A 19,801-nucleotide genomic window follows, 5' to 3' on the forward strand; every position below is an offset into this window, starting at 1 on the left:
TTTGCCAGCCTGCCTCGCTTGCAGGGAAACTCAAGGGCAAAACACTGCCAATGCAGAGTGTGGCTGGCAGGCAGTACCTTGTGTTTCTGGGGGAAGCTGAACAAACATTAAGACTTTTAAGAATGGGGAAATGCAGCATTGATGGGCTGTCCTGTGCAAATTTTGGCGCACCTGAGGCTGAGCTAAACTACTTTCTACAACCTCCAGCTACTGCTTTGTGGATGGTTGAAGGATGGGAAAGAGCCCTGAGAAATCCTTGGCAGATGGCATCTCAGGGCAGGGAGAGGGCTTCAAGTTCAGAGCAATGGGGTTGCATAACCTGGGAGGCATATGCTAGGAGGTTTTAGGGCAGGTATTCTGTGCTGCTCTGGGGCTGTGCAAAGCCTGAGTGCTGCTGAGATATACAGGGACTACCACCCCAAGAGTCTCCAGAGTTGTGCACAAGCTCTGTGTTTCTTGCACTTCAGCAATCAGGCTTTTACTGACTGTGGGGACAAAAGATCCCACATGAATTCTGTTTTTTCCTACATGGACTAGGGGGGGTGGATAGGGGCTGTTTATCATGTCTAGGGATTATAGTTACCTAGTTTATGGCAGGGATGCTACTGTGACCCTTTAAAGGATGATATGCAGAACTAGACAACAATTTGTGTGGTCCTTGGGGAATGTCTGAAGTACAGGCATGCTAAGAGAGGTGCAGACCAAACCCAGGCTGCATTCATGGCTCCAAAATCTGCCACTATGTTATGGGGTGGTCAGTGGATTTTAGCATGCACGTGAGGCTGGTGTTTGCCTTTCTCCATCTGTCAGCCCACCCCTTACCCTAGCTGCTCTCTTGTGCCCATCCCATCCAGCAATGCACACACTCAAACCAGGCCCACGCACTGGTGGGACAAGCCCATATGATTACCCAGTCCTTCCTGTACATCCCTCTCACCTCTGATTTTGCCAGGCTGTGCCTCAAGCCCACCCTATTATCTCCCCCTCCAAATCACCTGTGTTTAAGGGGCCATTGAGGCAATAAGCCAAGTCTGATAGTTCCTATGCCCTCCTCTTGAGATGCGCCAGATTTCAAGACACTCTGAGGAAGGGGTTACGTTGCAGAGCATATACTAATGTATCTACTTTAGCCATGGGCTCTGTGGTCCCAGGGAAGGCAGCAGGAGGGCTGTGCTGCACTTGTGTCCCCAGCAGTGTGGCAGACTTGCAGCAAGGCTCCCAGGTCTCACACACCTGGCACTGAACATTAGGCGTGGATAACTTACCTAGGGCTGACAATCTCCTCACCCTGGAGGCTGAGTTTATTGACCCAGTACCTGGAAGGTCAAGTGCTTACCTGGTGGTGCAATGCAGCAGCACCTCACTGGCAACACAGCCCCCCAGCCCTGCCCAAGTTCTGTCTCCAAGCACTATTCACTGGCCTGCCTTTTTAATTAACAGAATCCAGGAGTTTGAGTGGGCTTTGGGTTGGACTTTCTACTGAGTCTCAGCCTGGCTTGGGTGCTGGCCTCATAGGTGCTGAGATCTGCTGGGGCTGTGGCAGCCTGTAGCTCAGCTGCATTGAGATGTCAAACCTGAGCCAAAAGCCCCTGGTGCCATGCAGAAGGGTTAACAGTCTGCTTGCTCCCTCTGTGCTTCAGAGAGCTTTGTTCATTGGAGTATTAAATTCCACAGCTGTAAATAATCTGCAGCAGGAGAGATTATCAAGGCCTTGGGAAGGAGCAGCTTTTATTAATAAGATCAGTTCTCCCTGAGAAGCATCACGTAGTCACTCTCCACCCTTTCCTTGCTGTCTCACCAGGTATTGCCATGGTCCAGTGGCACAACTTCCCCACCTCCATCCTATGCCACCTATCCTCCTGCCATGCTCCCTCTGTCTTGCTATTGCTGATTGGTAAATATATCTCTTCACAGCAACCAGCAGTGCAGGCTGGAAATGCTCCCCACGCTACCTAAGATGTAATTGTGGTTTATGTGGTGGGTTCAGTGCTGGCCACATGGCCAGGCTACTGCTAGCCAAGGTGGGAAGGTGGTGGGACACATCCTTGCTGGATAGGAGTGTGGTACTTCTTGCCATCATGTCACCTGCCTCTGTGCCAGGCTGGAGGCTGCTCCACCTCTGACTCCTCCAGGGATATGGCTGTGGGCAGGTGCAGCATGCAGGGCTTGGATGTGGTTTACCATGGCTGTCTCTGGAGCAGAAAACAGACCTAGTGGGTGTTTTAATGGAAAAACTTTCCTGGTAATTTAGAATTGTGTGGTTTGGTGTCTGGGAGCTTTTCCCAGAGCATCCTTCGTGAAGGCAGGAAGATGCCCAGGACAGACTAGGCTCTAGCTAGAAAATCAGCCTAAGAGAGGCTTTTTAGGATGGACACCAGGGCTTGGCCCTCTTTCAAGCCTCCTAGTCCCTGGGGATTCCTCCTTCTGCATGAGAAAGAATCCCCTTGCCTAATTCTTCCTCAAACCCTACTCCCCCTCACAAGTAATTTCTGTCTTAACACTCCAGCAGTGATGGATCCCCTCTGCCAGCAGGGCTGTGAGCACAGCAGCTGGGATTGCAGCAGGACATGGGGCCTTCTGGTGATTCCCACCTACAGGAGGCATTTGTGGCTGTGGTGGCTCCCCGCTTTGCTGCACTAATCCACCTGGTGCAGGGCCCTGCTGAGCTTTTAGATTTCTTTTCTGGCAGAGCTAGAGAGTTAACATGCGGTCCCTGTGCCCCTAAACATTTGTAAGCAGTGCATAGACATCCCCCTTCTCTGCTGGGAAAGGGATTGGTATTTGGGAAGCAGCAAATGCTTTGAGTTTGGGCATATCTCAGTTTGCACCAGGCTTTCAGGACACTGTTAAGCATTGCCAAGAGCACCAGCCCCACAGTAAGGCCTCTGCGGATTGAGCTCACCCTGCCACTTCCCACTTCCCTGGCAAAGCTGCTGAGTTCAGAGCTAACCCTGACAAGGCACATCTCCTCCACCCCCCCATCATTCACCCTGCTCACTTCTCCTCCCTATATTCCCAAAGAAGTCCATACCCCGCTGACCAAAGCATCACTTTTAATTAAAATGGTTCCCCTGTGATGCATCAGCTGAATGTCTCCGCTTATTCCCGCTGGGTTCCAGCCACAGAGACGTGCGGGGGCAGAGTATCAGGTCAGAATCTCTCCAGGCTGCAGCCAGAGAAAGCAGCCGATGGCTTCACTGCCCCGCTGCCAATGAGCTCTCAGCAAGGGAAGCTCTGCCCCAGCAAGGCCTGGGAATGAGGCACGGCCTTTGTCCTGCCGAGGCTGCGGAGCTGTGGATGCCCGGGGAGGCCAGGGATGAATGCTGTGAGCAGGGATCACCAGCTCCATGGGCACGGCTGATGTTCCTGCAGCAGAATCAAGCCATGTGCCATGCTTGGTGGGGTTTGGAGGACTCCCTTCAAGGCCTTGAGAGGAGAAAGGGTGGGACCTCCACTGGGGTTGGTAAAACGGAGACAGGAGGCAGGTCAGTGAGAGTACACAAAGAATTCCCTCCTAAATGGAGATAAGCTTTCCTATCAAGGTCGCAGGGCTTCATCTGGGTTACCTAGGAGATCATCTGGAGCAAGGGCTTCCTGCTCCAAGGAGGCTTAGCTCTCAAGAAAAACACCTTCACCTCCCCCTGCCCCCAGTGTACTGGCAGCTTTTCCAGGGATGAGCAAAGAGGAGGCTGCTCAGTATCAGTAACTCCCCTGGAGCACCCCATGGAGCTATTCCTCCCACTTCCCTAAGAAGTGTGAGTGCTAGCTCCACCCACAGCTGCTGCAGGAGTTTTCCTGGGCTGGGGTCCTGCTGCAGGCTCAGCGCTGAGCAATGGGAATTGCCAGGGGTGGCACTCTGGCACGAGGGTGTCCCCCCTCCCGACCTGGGTGGGACACATACCACACATGGTCACTGTGACCCTCACATGCGGATGCAAAAAGAGGGTGCCCTGTGGGGTCGGTGGTGTGCAAATAATGATGTTTTACTGCAGCCCCTGCAGAGACCCCAGCCCTCGCACCTTGGAAAGTAAAAATTCATCCTTCTGGCAGGAGGTGAGTGAAGCCAGGGAGGAGCAGGGAAGAGGCCTCGCTGTGCATTAGCGAAGAATCTCTGAGGGGCTTGAAACCCATGTGGATGTTCTTAGGAGCCTCCCATCTGTTGGGGCATTATTATACAGCCCCCGCTGTCACACGCTGCCATAGAGCAAGAGGTCTGCACTCTCATATGAGCCTGTGGCATCATCTAGCAGTAAATTGAAATTCTTTTCCTCCTGGACGTGCTGGGCTGAATCCATGGGCACTTATGGAAACTGCTGGGACACGTGTGTGCCGCTTTATTAAAGTATGTAGAATTTCATCCCTGCATGGCGGGTGGCAGGAGCCAGGCATGTGCCCGGTCTGTGGCTCCTCCCTGCTCCTGTCAGCTTTGCTCCGCTAAGAGACCCTGTGTGCCCTCTCCCACGCAGCATCCCCATCCCCATCCCTGTCCCGCTCCACGTCCCTGCAAGGCGGCCGGCGGCCACAGGGTGTCAGGCGGGTGCCGGGCTGCCTTCGCACGGCCCCGGGCGGCGGGAGCGCCGGCTGCCGCCCCTGGGACCGGCCATCCCGGCGGGCCCGGGGAGCGCGCCCTGCAAAGCTGCACACGGGGCACCGTGTGCTGGCACACACACCCCTGGGCGCGCCTCTCTCCAGGGAAAGGATGGCTGCTCTTCCTTTTCCCACGTAGGGAGGGAGACACGTTTTCCAGGTGTTGTGTGAGTTTTGCCTGGTCTTTCAGAGGAGGGAGGGGAAAGCTGGTGGTCTCCCGTCTGGAGCACCTCAGGTGAGATGAGTTGTGTCGGGCCTCAGCGTCTAGCCGCGGAATGCGAAGGAGGGCTGCACGACGAGGGGAACAAAGGGCCTTGGTTAGCAGCACTAGCGAGCAGGGATTGTTGGCAAACACGGCTGCCATTGCTCAGGGAAGAAAGCAGCTGAGCGGGGGCGTGGGGAGACACTGAGCCCGAGGGGCTGTGGGTTCCCAGCAGGAAAAGGGGATCGGGAGGTTCGTGGTACTGAATCTCCCTTGGCAGGCACCTGCTGGACCTTGAATCAAGTTCAGTTGTGCTTCTCCCAGCTCTGCTTTGTGGCTGCACTGAGCGTGGGGGGGAACCCGTTTTTCCCTCTGCATTTTCGTGGTGGAGGCGGGGGAGCTGGTGCAGAGAGAGCAGGCTGGGGAGGAGGATGCATCAGTGAGTGACGTGTGATGCTGGAGCGAGCAGTGGCCCAGCCTCGCTCAGGTGCAGCTCTCCGTGCTGCGCCTCACGTACAGAGACGCTGTCTATCCTCCAGCTATTTACCACCAGCTCATTTTGCAAACTCTGCACTCACAAGATTTTTTTTCCTCTCTTCCTCCCTACTTCCCTCCCTCCCTCTGTTCCTTGTAGAGATGCTCAGTGTTCCCCATTCAGCTTCAAGCACAAGGTCTTCCACCTGCACAGGCATTGCACACGCTGACCCCTGCGCAGGTTCTGTTGGGCCTGTCCAAATTCCCCCTGTTCCCTTCCTCCCACTTCATCGAGGCTTCAGACCTGGTGGGGGGAACTGTGCTGAACAAAGAAGGAGGCTGGTGTGAGCTGAAATGCTGCCAGGGGGGACACCTGGCCAGAGAGCCTGCTGCTCCTGTTCACGTGCCCATGGGCCTGGAGGTGCAACCCCTGCTGCCCTGCAGGGCTGCTCACTTCCCACTGGCGTGTGGGGCTGCCATTCTTTATTGACTGGGGATAACTATCCTTTGTTACAGGAGAGAGAGGGAGGGAGGAAGGAAAAGAAAGTCATGCGGGACTGGGGAGAGTCTCCTGGTGTGGGAAGGCACAGGAGTTTATTCCTGTGGGTGCTGGTAAGGGATGTGGAATCAGACCCAACCAGGGATTGCCCCATTGTGTGCTGAGAAGGGAGAGTAGAACGCTACAAAGGAAGGAGAGGGCGGTGGGAGTCTCGGCCCTCCCCAGCGGGGAATTGGAAAGGGATTGCCGAGGAAAAGGGGCTGCCCCTCAGTGTCTCTTCCTGGAAGGGGTTGTTTGGCCCTGGGAGGGTTTCTTCCTGAGCAGGGACTATGACTGACGGCTTCGCTCACCCTTCTCCTGGCGGGTATGTGCTACTTTAATCTCTTTTTTTGAAACCTGAGGCCCATGACTTGTCTCAGGCTTTTATCTCCTCTATCTCCCCCGTGCCGAGAGAGGGCTTTGTGGTTTTAAGGAAGTGCTTGAAAACAGGAGTTAGGGGTTTCCCTATGGGTGGGAATCCAGAGAGCATAGGTAGGAGACTGCCGTCTCTGTCTTCTGATTTCCAGCAGGCTGGGCGGCAGTGGGGCTGACCGCTCAGCTCTCGGCGGTGCTCACCCCGAGGGTGGCGAGGAGACCACCCCAAATACAGCTGGGGCACACCTGAGGCTGGCGTGAGGGGCTGGGCAGAGAGACCCCAACTTGGTGTTAAGGGCAGCGACAGCATTGCCGTTCTGCCCCGTGGGAAGCCTGGTGTGGGCTTTGGGGAGGCTGCGGGGTCGGGGGCTGGCGGTGGGACCGGGAGCCGCGGGCTGGGCTGGGGGCTGGGCTGGGGGCTGCCCGCGGGCCCAGCGGAGCGGCGGGCCGGCCCTCGCAGCTACGGTAGGTGGCAGTGCCGCCCGGATTTTATGAATGGAGGAGGAGGAGGGGAGGCAGATGGATGCGGGGAGGTGGTGATGGAGAAGCGGGGGGGCGGAGACGGGGGGAATTTTCTGGCTGTGCTCCGGCCTCCACCTCCGTCCCCCTCGCCCCTGCGCCAGGCGCCCTCCCCCCGCCATTAGCATAGGCCTGCCCGGTTTACATGTCGGGCTGCACGTTGCCGCGGCCGGATCCAGCAGCCAGCAGCGCTGGCAGCCGCCCCGAGTCAGCTGCTTCCCGCGAGGAGCGGCGGGAGCCGAGCGGGGCGGGCGGCGGGAGGCGCCCGCGGGCACCGCCGTTAAGGTGTCCTCGAGGAGATGGAGATGGATCCGGCTCCGGCTCCGGCACCGGCACCGCCCGGCTGCCCGCGCCCCGGGCGAGCGGCACCGCGCGGGTTTTACACCGGACTGCCGCCGTGACTTGGGGCCCCGGCGTGGCCCAGCGCTGCTCTGCACGGGCCCCTCGGTGCGCTGTGGGCGCTCCCAGGGCGGGGTGCCGGGAGCCGGCTGGGCTTTGGGGGGCACAGCCGCCCCGTGCGGTCAGCAAAGCCCCTGCTGCCCGTTTCCATGCCCTCGCAGGGCAGTGCCGGGGCATCCTCTTCTTCTGCAGCTTCTTTGTGCCCTGAGGCGTGCTCACAGCCCCACATCCTGCTCTCCAATGACCCACCACTTGCATCAGAGATCCCCTTTGGTGGGGAAAGCCGGGAGAAGGAGCTGAGTAACTCCCTGATGCTTGCTGGCAGAGGCAGGAAGTGAGGTCTGCTTTGATAAAAGGAGAGGAAAAGCCCCCCCCCTTTTTTTTTTTTTTTTTTTTTTTGTTCGTTTCTGGGGCCTCCGAGGCTCACCTGGGACTTTATGTGTTGGTCATTTCCAGCTGGATCTGGGAATTCCCACTGTAGGGACCAGGACAATAGCTCGCTGGCACAGCTGTGGGACGGGTGACTGAGCGGAAGAAGTGACTGAGCACAGCCCCACAGCTTCCCTCTCCCCCCGGGGCGGGTGTGGATCGTGCCTGCAATGCACCAGGAGCCAGCCCTTGCTGTTCCCAGCAAGGAGTGAACTGGGACAATCACTGCCTTCCTATCCACCCTGCTCATTCTGTCACATGGGGAATGAAATTTCCTTCAGAGGCAGCTTTGTCTGCCTGCATTGGTGAGGTTTCCTTCTCGGGAGTGTTGGAGGTGCAGAGCTACTCAGGGGGAGCTCTGGATGAGACTCTGAGAGAGGAGCTTCCCCAGGAGAGAAGGTCTAACATGGCTTTTCCAGAGAGAACACTGACCCAGTTCCTGCTGGGGGTACTTATCCATGTCCACCCCCATGCCACTATGCAGGAGCACAGCTGTCCTGAGGTGTGGGGCCAGGGACCCCACAGAAAGTGCCAGCACAGTGCTTGCTTTTCAGCAGTACCCACGTTACTCATGGGATGGGCAAGGATGGTGCTGCAGCACTGACCCCTTCTGCATGGCCAGCTGTGCCCCAGGAATGATGTCATGCAGATCTGGTGGTGCCTTTGGAACTGTCTGGGCACCAGTTCAGGCACTTTGGTCCTGCTCTAGCCTGGATGATCCCACCTGCCTGCCCTAAATCCCACAGTGGTTTCAGCAGGACACAGGGCTTTTTATCACTCCTTGTCTGAACCAGTTAGGTAGGATTGTTGTGTGCTGGGAGGTGGTTACTCTAAAGGTGTCTGTGCTTCAGTGGCATCCTGCACCATCCTTCATCCAGAGAGCAGGCAAGAGGAGAACTCTCCATCCAGTGGAGTGAGGTGCCCCTGGGGCCGTGACGGGATGCAGGAGCAGGACAGGAGACCCTGTAGTGACATAGATGCTTCCACATTGTGGTGGGCAGGAGGTCCCTGCCTGGTTTTGCACTTTGCAGCACCTCCAAGCCCTGGCATCACAGACCTTGATGGGGCTCAAGCCCAGGCAGGATGAGGGCACACCTTGCCACCCTGTGTTAGCCTGGCTTGAGGAAAGAAGAGCATCTGAACTGCAGATGAAGCATGGAGCAGAGCCCAGCTGCTCAGCTGGGCCTGCAGTTTCTTACCTCCACCCTGTGACCAGCATTAGTTCTCACTGCTTGGCTGCCAGGAACCCAAATGGTGCCTTGCTCGGACAAGCTGTCAATCCAGGGATTTTTGTTTTCACATTAAACCAGCTAAGTATTCAGAATCAGTTCCAGCTACCACCACAGGGAAAGCTACTCCAAGATACATAAATCCCTGCCAAACCTGCCTGTGCTACCTCTGAGGCAGCAGTGCCAGTGCTCTGTGGTGCTGCAGGAGTGGGTGTGTGCCAAGGCTCTGACCCACCATCGGGCACTCACACGGTGTCTGGCTGAGCTCACGGGGAGAGGATCCCTCTGCAAACCTGCACACAGGGAGCTGCCCTGACACCACTTTGCTGAGGGGCATCCAAATGTGTGCCCAGATCTCTGTCCTCAGGCAGCGGTTGGAAAGGAGGGGATAATGCCTGCCTGCAGCCTCATGTGGAGGAGGGCAGGATGAGGGAGCTGGCGTGCTGTGCACCATCCTGTGCTCAGGTCCCCGTGGCTGTGGGGGCCACTCACTCCACATCCATGCACGGGGCAGGATGAGACCTTGCCGTGTAGGACAGCCACACTCGAGCCATTTGCTGCGTGCCTGGAACTTTGTTTCCCTGGGTTTTCCCCATGTGGTTTGCGGGACCTGGAGCTTGTTGGCCTGCTGGGCACACCACACATCATGTCCCTTTTCCAGGGTGAGCTTGTCTGGCTCTCCCAGTCCTGTTTTGGGAAGCAGGGATCAGGGGAGTATGCCCTGCCGGGCACGTAGGCCATCCTCGGGTAATGACTCTGAGTGTTTGGCCCTCTGATGTAATGAACTAATTAGGAATTTTCTGTCACCACAGCTGGACTCACCTGGCTTGTACGCTACAGCCGGGTGATCCTCACTCCGTGTGACAGTCCTCCAGCCTCACGGGGCACCAGGAATAGCAGCGAGGGGATCACATGGCCCCTCTGGCTGTCCTCCCCTGCACTATGACAGCCTTCTGGCAGCCACGCGTGCAAGCGTCATGAGGTGGCTTCAGTGGCTGTGGAGGAGCGTGCTGCTCCTTACCAGCCCCCAGGACAGGCAGGTGATGCGTCTCCTGATGTCCCCCGGCAGCGCACGTGGCCAGGGAGCAGCCCTGGCAGCAGTGGTCATGGCACCCCTTATTCAGCAAAGATAACCAGGGGCACTCAGGTGACCAAATGCCTTTGGAAATTTCTCCCTGGTGCTTTGCAAGGATCCTCGTGGCAGGCAAAGAGCTGAGCAGGGCAGACCTGTGCTCCTTGCAGCAGGGAAGCATCCTGCTGCCTGTGCAGGCATGGCACTCTGCTCGTGCTGCCCCTGTGGTGCCAGCAGCTGTGAGGTGGGGTAGGCACAACATACAGGGGCTCCGCTTCCCAAGTAACACAGAGTACAGAGAATCCTTCACTGCTGGGGAGTGATTTTCATACCTGTCCAGGTGCACGGGTTGCATACTGGGCCTTCAGTGCTGATGCTGGCTCAAGGCATGCCAGCATCACTGGGTTTTCCCCCAAGGAGCCCCTGGAAAGAGCCCGCTCCCAGCATGTGGCAAGGGCTGGTGTCTGTGAGTGGACATGCTGAGAACCACCATGAAGGTGGGTGGGGGGTCCTGGGGAAGGCATGCTGGGCATAAGCAGAAATCAGCCACAGCTGCTGGAAGAGCCTCGGAGAGGAAAAGAATTCAGCCCACGGAAAATGAATTATTGTTGACGTTCACTGAACATTTGTTTAGATTAAGCAATATGGCTCCAAGTTTCTCAGCTGTGGGGAGCCGGTCACCACAGCACTTACTGGATGTTTTTTGGTGTTTCTGTCATGGCACTGGCCAGGGGACTGAGTGGCAGTGGGGAGAGCTGGCCCCATCCTCAGAAGCCTCCTCCTCTGCACCACACCATCTCTCCTGGGTTCTCATCTGCCAGAGAGCTGAGGCAATGGTGGTTTTCCTTTCCAGAAGTGGATGCTCTGGGTGATGCCCTGTACCAGAATACAGCATTTGCAGGGAGGCCGTGATGGAGCATCTGGTGCAAGGACCTGTGGCTGCCGGAGATACGGAGGTGACAGGAGCCTTGCCCCAGCTTGGTCCCAACCCTGCTGGGATGGTGACAATGGGGTCCCTGCAGTCATGAGGGCAACGACTGTTCCACCAACTTCCAAATGCAGAGTTTGGGAAAAGCTGTGGCCTGGGACTGTGAGCTGCTCTCCACTGGCACCAGCACTTTGTAGCAGTTGTATGTGTGGCTCTGCCAGCTGGGCATGCAAAAATACCTCAGAGGCACGGAATAAAACGTATTTATTTCTTAGAAATCTGTATAAATTGGAACCATCTCCCAGCAAGAAGTGCTGAGTTCAGTTTCCCGATGTAAAGTGGCAGCTACAATGAAGCAAAAGACAAAAAAGGGCTGGACCACCCACTGTCAGGGGAGAGAGTGCCTTGGGCCCCCGGGGTGCTGGGAGGGGGAACCATCTGGACCCTAGGGTATCTGCAGGTGGGACGCTTGCTGCCTGCAAATGTGGGGAAGGCTTCCCTCAATCCTCCACAAACCCAAGAGAGCCACCTTAAGAGCTCTCCCTCCATAGGACCAAACGGGATCCGCCAGGCGTTTCATATACCATATTCTATAGCCAAGGAAGCCTTAACAAAGAGCCGTACGCTCTCACGTTTCGCTTCAGGCTTCTCCCTGCTGCAGCTGGAGCTGAGTTTTTAAAAATCTTTGTGTCATTATTTCGTTCCTCTTTTGATTCAGCCATCGAGGGACAAGGAGATGCCAAATGAAAAGAATGGGCATTTAAACAGAACTAGATTGAAGAGGCAGTGTGTGCGCTGAACAACAAGTCTTTTTACATTTCATATGATCTTATACATGGGCCCCATTCAGTATATTTCCCCTCTGTTTCATCTGAATGTACAGAATTAGCCATTCACATCCTCTGGAATTACGGCTCTTTAACATTTCCATTGGGAGCTGCCTCCATATTTTGGGGGTTGGGAGTGTTATTAGCTCAGCTGGGGAAGCACAAGCTGAGGTCAGAGTTGGTCTTGCAGGCTGGAAATGAGCTCTTTCTTTTTTTGGAAAGTGCAAGATTTGGTGCATGACGACTCTGGTCAGAAAGATCTACGACCATACACAATAATATGTATGTGCTAGAACATGCATGGATCTGGTTTCAGTGGAGGGGGTCTTTTTCACATTAATCCCAGTGAAGTTATTTCTTTAGACAGAAAAGCGAGCCTCGGTTTTTGGCTGCGGGGTGAGCTCCGCGATCGCCTGAGGTCGCACGCGTGGCCGTGTCCTGGTGCGTGGCTGCTGCCTCATTGTCTTTTTGAAAAACAAATATCAAAAACAAATATTTACTGTGCTATTTACTAAAGCTCCCTGGATACTGATACAAATTTAGAAGAGTTGGCCCAGAAAACTCATTCAAACTGAATTAGAGTCACAAGAGGAAAACCATGAGGGATGTGTGCGTGCAGCTAATTCTGCTGAAAAGTTCTGGACCTGGCACTGCTGCCCTGAGTGAGGATGGGACTCTGCAGTGGCATTGGTGCATCCTGCAGCCTATGCTGCCTTCCCTGAGAGTCCTGCAGCATCCCTGTGGTGTTACTTACACACATCATCAGAAGGAAAAGGGCTGGCTTGGGAATGTTTCTCTTGTGAATCTGCCTTTTTTCTAGCTTTACTTGTCTGCTGGCACACCTAAGCTAGTGTCCCCTTTGGGGGTGTTCCCCCTTTCCCCAGCATTTACATACAGGGGGGTTTATTGCCAGACAGCTGGGATGTCAAAGGGAACAATCTGCAGAGAGGAGAGAGCGGATCCTGCCGTGTCTCTGCTGGCCGCCTCGCAATGCCTGCTGCAGAGAGGTGCTTCCCTTGGGGGACCGAGTGGTCTGCAGGAACCAACATCCCAGAAAGAAGTCTCTGCCTCCTCTGCCACTCTTTCTTTGCTATATATTTAACTTTTTCTATCTATGGCTCCTACATCATAATTTCCTCAGGCCACTTCATCTGGTCATTGTGGAAATGAGGACAAGGTGGCAAACAACAAACATGGGCCCCGAACAGGGCAAATAAACCCAGCAAGGTCGAGTGTGACTCAGAAGGCAGCAAGACTCCCATTTTCCCCCTCACCTGGCTTTCTGTAAGACAAGGTTTAGCTGCTCCTCAAGGGCAGGAGCACAGACCTGGGAGCTGCAACATCATGCTCTGCAGGGGCTTGTTGCCAGCTGACTTCACTTTTATACACAGCATCTGCTAGAGAGCCTTCACCTGAGCCAGGCACAAATCCCAAGTCCCCTGTCGACCACCCCTGAACCAGTCAGGCACAACCAGGTTTCAGGCTTTCCCGGAGATCCCTTCAGTCACAGCCCCCTGCCTTAATTTAACCTGGTTATTTATACCTTTTCCTGTGTGTGTTTAATTATAGCAAAACCTGGCAATACTGCTGTGCTTAACGGTCTGTTGGCATTTCCATTATGAGCCCAGACTGGAAGGGATTATATAGCCTGAGTGTTTGAACTGAGCCTCAGACAGAGACTTGGCATAGACTTGCAACCCAAATACAGAGATTTCCAATTGGCTAATGGCAGTTTTGAAAAGAGAACATTTTTCACATGCTTAGGCCCTTCCATGTGCTCAAGCTGCCTTCCTCTGTTTTAAACTCGGCAAGCAAGGAGTCGTAATTCAGCCTGTTAGAGCAGTGACTCATGTTCATTGCACAGTGATGCCATAACCAGCCAAGGCAAAGCCTTCTGCCTTAAGAGGAATTACACACAGAGAGATGACTGGGGAAAGTCAGCTCTTTCACTCACTGGAGCCACACCATCTGTGCATCCTAACTGCCGCTGCCATGGCCAGCATGAGTTGTCTGACCACGTCTCAGGCTCTGCAGTGGAGACACCTAATGTCACCAGGATGTCCTGGACTTCATGAGCAGCCGGTAGCACTTACAGGCATCAGTTGTTTCATCCTCAAGTAGATGAATCAAACAGGATCTCTCAGTGAAGTCCTAAAAATGCTTTTTCTTCCCATTATCTCTGTGGGGAGTCAGGGGTAATAGGCTCAGGCAGCCGTGTCCACAGCAGGGATAATCTGCTGGGACCAGTCACATTTGCTGGGAATCTAGAGGAGCTCCCATGGTGGGATGTGGTCCATCCATCTATCTCCACAAGATTTTTCTCTAACAGCATGCAAGACAGAGCAAGAGCAGGCAAAAAGCTATGTCTTTTTTTAATGCACAGGAGTCTTTGACACAGAAGAACCAAGTGATTCGCCCACGGTCTCCAGTAGGTCAGAGAGCCTTCCCTGGGAGCAAACCTAGATCTGCACTGCACACTGATGCCTCTGCAGGGCCTCTCCTCCTTCTGAATGCATTAAGTAAGCAAACTGATATAACAAGCAAGAGAATATAATGTTTTGGGAAGAGTTATAAGTCAAGTTGTCCAGACACCAGCAAAGAAAACCAGCTAGTAAATGAAGTGAAGCTTGTAGCAAAGACCATGTGTTGCAAAACAGCCTTTCTCTCCAGAAAGCTTACTTTTGACCTTGGTGGAAGGTCTTCTGTGTCTGTGTCCAGTGGAGAGACGGTCCATCCATTGCTGTCTCCAATCTCTTGCCTGTTGGAATCTGAGTGGAAGGAGGTGAATACCAGACCGTGTACTCAGCTGGAGGAGAAGCATCAAGGTCCAAAGCTGCTGCATTTGCAGCTCATACCTATAGGGATGCTGTGCAAGGTGCCCTGGCTGCTGCTGCCCTGGAGCTGGGGCTGCACTTCATTGCCCATCTCAGGGGTACCGGAGTTGGGTGAGCTCACCCAGGCTGTGCTAGGCAGCTGCACCCCCTGACCTGGGAAGGGCTGGTGGGGACTGGACAGAGGAGACAGCTCTGTTCCCATCAGGGCTGTCACCATGGGAACTTTAGGGACCGAGGCCATTTATGGCTGGTTGTAAACCCTGACTCTGACAGCAAAGCCTTTCTTTGCCTTTTCCTCTGGACTTGGCCCTGAGTGTCTCAGAGAAAGCAGGCTCAAATTCTACCTCCGGCTGGCTCTGCACACACATCCCCTGGCACTGAGCGCTGGCCCGCTGCGTGGGAGCTGCTCGAGCTCAGAGAAGTGTCCTGGCTGTCTCTCCCAGGGAAAGTGGAGCAGACGCCTGAGGTTGCTGACCATCGCAGGTCTGACAGCTCTGCAGACACCTGTGGATAAGCAGGAGGAGAGAAATGGTGGGTTAGCAGTGCCATTGCCCCTTGGAGGAGCTCTCAGATCAATTTGTGAGGCAAGTGATCTCTGCTAAAGTCTAGCTCCCCTCGGCAGATTCCCAGCTTTGAGGCTGGAAAGGCTCATCTTTCGGCTTGGCCAAAACAGAAAGTGCTGTGGTGAAAAGATGGAGAAACAGCTGGCAGGAGCCACCCTGTGGAGGGAAAGTTGAGGGCAGAAGGACTTCAGCAGCCAAATCTCATCTGGTCCTCCTTCTGATGCCAAATGCTCTGTGAAAGCCACTTGGGTTGTACAGTTCCTGAGGACTACTCCAGTTTGGATGCCTGCCCAGCCTTCCTCTAGAGAGAGAGGTTAAAACACAGACCTGGTATCGATACTGCTCTGTCTCCTGGGAGCTACAGTCCAGGTAGCTCATGACCATCTTGTCCTTTTGCAGGCTGAGCACCCTAGCCGGAGCACTGATCCCACTGTGTGCCCTGCTAACAAAATGTGGTTCCATGGCCATGGTGCTGAATGGGAGCCTCCATGGCAGAGGATTGTCTGGCAGGGCAGGACCTGGGGACCAGGAGGCAGCCCTTGTTCTCCACAGGGAAGGCCTGGGGGAGGGAGGGCATTTTGCCAGACTGCCCAGCTTTCAGGAGTTCAGGTGTGTGTTAAAAAGTAAAAGCTCCCTGCAGAATACAGAACCTGCTATTACAGCAGAATAAAAAATTCAATACTCAATACTTAGTTATAATTTGCACTCGATGATCCTTGTGGGTCCCTTCTGACTCAAGATATTCTAATACAAAGAGAAAGCTCCAAGAGATACTCTCCAGCCACTCCATACAGAAAGCCTTTCAGGGGAGAGCTGCCCACCAATGCTCCCTTCCCCAATGGCCCCCACATGCACAAATTTTCCTCATAATTTTCCCCACAGCTTGAGGTCCAGCTCTGCCTATCAGGCCTGCCAGAACCTGTGACCCCATGTCCTGGCAAAGTGCTGCACTTGGAATGACATGGACCACTGCTTTCTCCATTCTTCTGCTTCAAGTGCCCTGATTTCCGTGGTGGATGAGTCAGTGGCTGGCACCTTGGCTGGGAAGATGGACGAGCCACCCCCATGCTGCTGACACAGCCTGAATACAGACTTCCTGCTCTTTCCTAGGTATGAGATCAGGAAGAGGAGATGTGCTTCCTAAGAAAAAGTGACTGGATTTGTTCTGGGCTTCCTGTGGGATTCTGGGAGAAAAATGAAAAGGCTTTGCTGCTGTGTGAGGGTAAGTGCTGCTTTTTTAATTTTTTTTTAATGTGTGTTGCTTTTGCATGTCTTTATTTTTAAGAAAGTGGTAGGAAAATTTTCCTCCTTAAGGGAAAAACAAAGCAAAAGCAGAGACTGGTAGTGTTGACTGCTCATTCATGGAGAACAGTGGTTCCAGGAAAGACTAAAGTCTGTTTTTACTGGTTCCTACAGCTAATGAAGTATGACTGTGAAGGGGGCTCCTAATGCTAGTGGGAAACAAGGCTCACAAGCTTCAAATGTTTTCTTGGATGATCTCCAAACCTTCTGCCCTCCTTTGGGCTACAGCTGAGGTTGGAGACCTCAGAGCTGTGAAGACTTCAGTGCAGCTGCTTCCAAGCAAAACCAGAGCCATCACAATGAAAATAAATAAATAAACAAATAGTGCTATTCTGAGTCTCAGACACATTGGAGTGTTTCATTTGCACCACAGCATGCAGGATGCGTCCCTCCCTGTTTGGGAGCAGTGTCCTGATTTCCAGTCTATGACTTTCTGGTGAATTCCCTCCTCTGTCTTCCGAGAGGGGAGCCTGCACACCTCTCACAGACTCTCAGCTCACTCTTAAAGGGCTCTGTTGGTTTCCATTAGCAGGGCATCATGGTGTAGGACTGATTCACCCCCTATCAGCAGGAGCCCTCACAGTGTATTCCCAAGACATGCAGCTACGCCTCCATACCTCCTGTTAAAAGAAACCTTTTTGCAGATGCGGTCTTGCCCTGACACCTCCAAAGTCAGCTCTTATGCTCCCTGCACACCTTTTGGCTGTCACCTCTGCCTGCAATGCTGTCCAACACCTCTTGGTTTAAATGAGTGTTTGCCTCATTTATTGTTGGAAATACTCAGCAGCTGGCTGCCCCCTCCTCCTGCCCCCCTCCTTATTCCTTCTTGGGATATCTCAGCTCTCTCCAGGGCTGCAGCCTTGCAGGATCCTCTGCATCATCGTCCCGTGCTCTCAGTTGGTTGCATTTCTTCATTCTGAGCCCTAATGGAGATTCACCTTCCTTTTCCTTCCTAGATTCAGTCCAGTTTCCCTTCAGTCAAATTCCCATCCCAAATCCTCCCTCCTCACCACAGTTCCTGGGTTTGTCTCTTGGTCCCATCAGCACCTTTCCCCAAATGCCTGTGCATGCACTGCTCATTCTGTCCGAGCCAGGATGGGGCCAGGTGTGAGGTGGCAGCAGCTGCCTCATCTCAGGGATCGTCCTGGCTTGTGATTTGGATTGCAGTGATCCATAGCTTTGCTCCTCTGGAAATCCTGCTCAGCCCTTGGCTGGAATGCATCCTGAAAGGGGAAAAGTTTCAGGGAATTGGGCCGGTGAGCTCTGTAAGACTGCCTTAAGGGAGCACATGTGAAACGGAACATTTCAAAGGCTTGGCTAAGTTTGGCGGCAGCAAAGGGTGCATCTGGACTAAACCAAAGGCCTTCCCTGCTTCTCCTTTTGCCAAACTTCAAGTCTGTATGCCAAAAACATGCAGCTTGAAGAGCTCTTCAAAGAAAAGGTCATCAGATTTCTCTGTAACAAAAGCAAGAGAAACCAAAGCATTTCCCCTTACAATGTTCTTGGAAGTAGATGAATCATTTTGGCTGAAATTATATATTTTATAACGCTATTTGCTTAGATACTTCAGCATTAGGCAGCTAACCAGCAAGATTAAGTTCAACCCAAACATTTTAGCATGGCCTAGTTAAAACCAGCTGAATAACAGCGCTTGGCATGGGAAGAGTGACTGCAGGTCCACAGCACTGGGGAGGAGCAGACTTACCTGCAATGCCTGTCCCTTGTGTCATTGCTGTCATAGATCTGCTGGAATGGTGATAATGTTTGGTCAGGGTGAAGGAAACTTAAACTTTCTTCATTTTTTGCCTTCATTTTCTTTCTCCTTCATGCCAGAATGACAGTGCCCTATCTTTAAGCTGTGAGTGGTATACCCTGGTTTGGAGATGGCACTTGGAGTGGAGATAGTATGATTTCTTAGGCACAGTAGAGTTGGTCAGCTTATACCACTGCTTTCCAGCTACCTCAAACTTGCACCTCATGGCAGCTCAGGGTGGTGGTGTATCCTGCATCACATTCTGCATCAGCAGGAGGCTGTGTGATCCCTACCCCAGGGCAAGGAGGGGAGGGAAGAGCAGAGCCAGGCATCACAGACCATGGCATGCTGGGAAGTGCAGATGTGCAAGAGGAAATGGATGAAGATGGGGGCTCTGGGGGCAGGCAGGGCTGGATGCGGCTGTACCACCGCTCTGGACCGTACAGTATCCTCTCCCATTTTTCTGCAGGGCAATGAAATGGTGCTTTACCAGCTTCTCTTCTGGTGGTCTGTGCTGTGTCTGTGTTCTGTCAAGCTGGGGAGTCAGCATCCCAAACAGAAGTGATGCTGCCAAGGACTGGGAGGAACTCATACTGCGAGGAGACCAGCACCAGGATGTTCAGCTGGGCCACAGCAAACGACAGAGGGCTGCACTGCAGCAGTGGAAGTGTTGCAGAGGACGGCAGAAGCCTTAAGTCTTTGTTTAGCTGCTGAAACACGGTGCACTGAGAGGTATATGCAGTTGCTGCATCAGCTCAGGGCCCTGTTCCCTCCTCTCTCTCCTGCACCACAGCTGTGCCCTGGCACAGGCCACTGCTGTCACAGAAGACAAGGAAGGCAAGAAGCTGACCCTGCAGTGGGTGCAGACAGGGCTGGGAAGCCCTTTGCAAAGGTGCTATGTGTCCTCAGAGGTGCTGGTTTTGCTCTGCTGGCAATTTCCCATGAGCAATCTTTCTCCTCTCTGGGAGACTAAATAGCCTCTGAGCAAGGAGAATCTGGCAGTCATCCTGGGCCCTGCTGTGTCACTGGGGTGTTTGGGGAGGGGAGAGAATAACCCAAGAGGTGGAGAGCAGGAACTCATGGTGCAGCTGCAATTTCCACAACAGCCTCCTTACTCTCCACCTCTGCCATGGGAAGGGCTCTCCACATCTCCTGGGTGCTCGTGAGGAGCAAACCACGCTCTCCTTTCTGCCCATCTGCTGAGTCTGTGCCATCTCTCTCCCATTTAAGTATTTCTTGCCACTGGTGATATGGACACTTTTGACAAATGAGGAAGAAAGGAGGGACATGTCAGGGTTTGGACAAGGGAATAAATATTTAGACTCAGATCTGCAGAAGATGATGTGGTGCTTTGCATCTGGCTGCCCCCACGATGTGATGAGCAGCCTCCGAGGTCAGGAGAGTTTGTCCATCCTATGCTTGAGTGGCTTGTGGGTGCTCAGCACGGCTCCAGCATTGTGGTATCTCCTGCCAGCCTTGGTCACCTACTCACCAGCTGTTCCTCGGTTTGAAGCTGATGGAGGCCAGGGATGTGAGTCACTGGCCTGCCCTGGCCTTCTTCCATGGGCTCCATTTGGTGCTGCTTTGTGTGTGTGAGAGCGTGCTCCCCTCTCCCAGCTGTGCGTGCCTGCCTGCCAGCACGCCGCTGATCCAAGCTGCAGCTGTGCTGGTTTTCTCCTCTCCTCTAGCTCTGAGTCTTGTTCATGGGTTAGGGGGAAAGAAGGAGGAGGAAGAAGGGCAGGGGGGAAGAGAAAATAATGCAAAATAAAT

At 53.9% G+C, this 19,801-nt stretch overlaps 1 long non-coding RNA gene across 2 annotated transcripts; it reads left to right on the forward strand.

Moving 5' to 3' along the window:
• The first annotated feature begins 4,560 nt into the window (after positions 1-4,560).
• Positions 4,561-19,346, forward strand: LOC115902255. Of its 2 annotated transcripts, none has more exons than XR_004060602.1 (3): positions 4,561-4,822; positions 16,087-16,198; positions 18,501-19,346. It is a non-coding gene; the product is annotated as an uncharacterized LOC115902255 (long non-coding RNA). The 2 variants fall into 2 exon arrangements; XR_004060603.1 differs by lacking the exon at positions 4,561-4,822 and adding an exon at positions 6,003-6,126.
• The last annotated feature ends 455 nt before the right edge of the window (positions 19,347-19,801 follow it).

Source organism: Camarhynchus parvulus, chromosome 3 (assembly GCF_901933205.1).
Source record: "Camarhynchus parvulus chromosome 3, STF_HiC, whole genome shotgun sequence".
Lineage (NCBI taxonomy): Eukaryota > Metazoa > Chordata > Aves > Passeriformes > Thraupidae > Camarhynchus > Camarhynchus parvulus.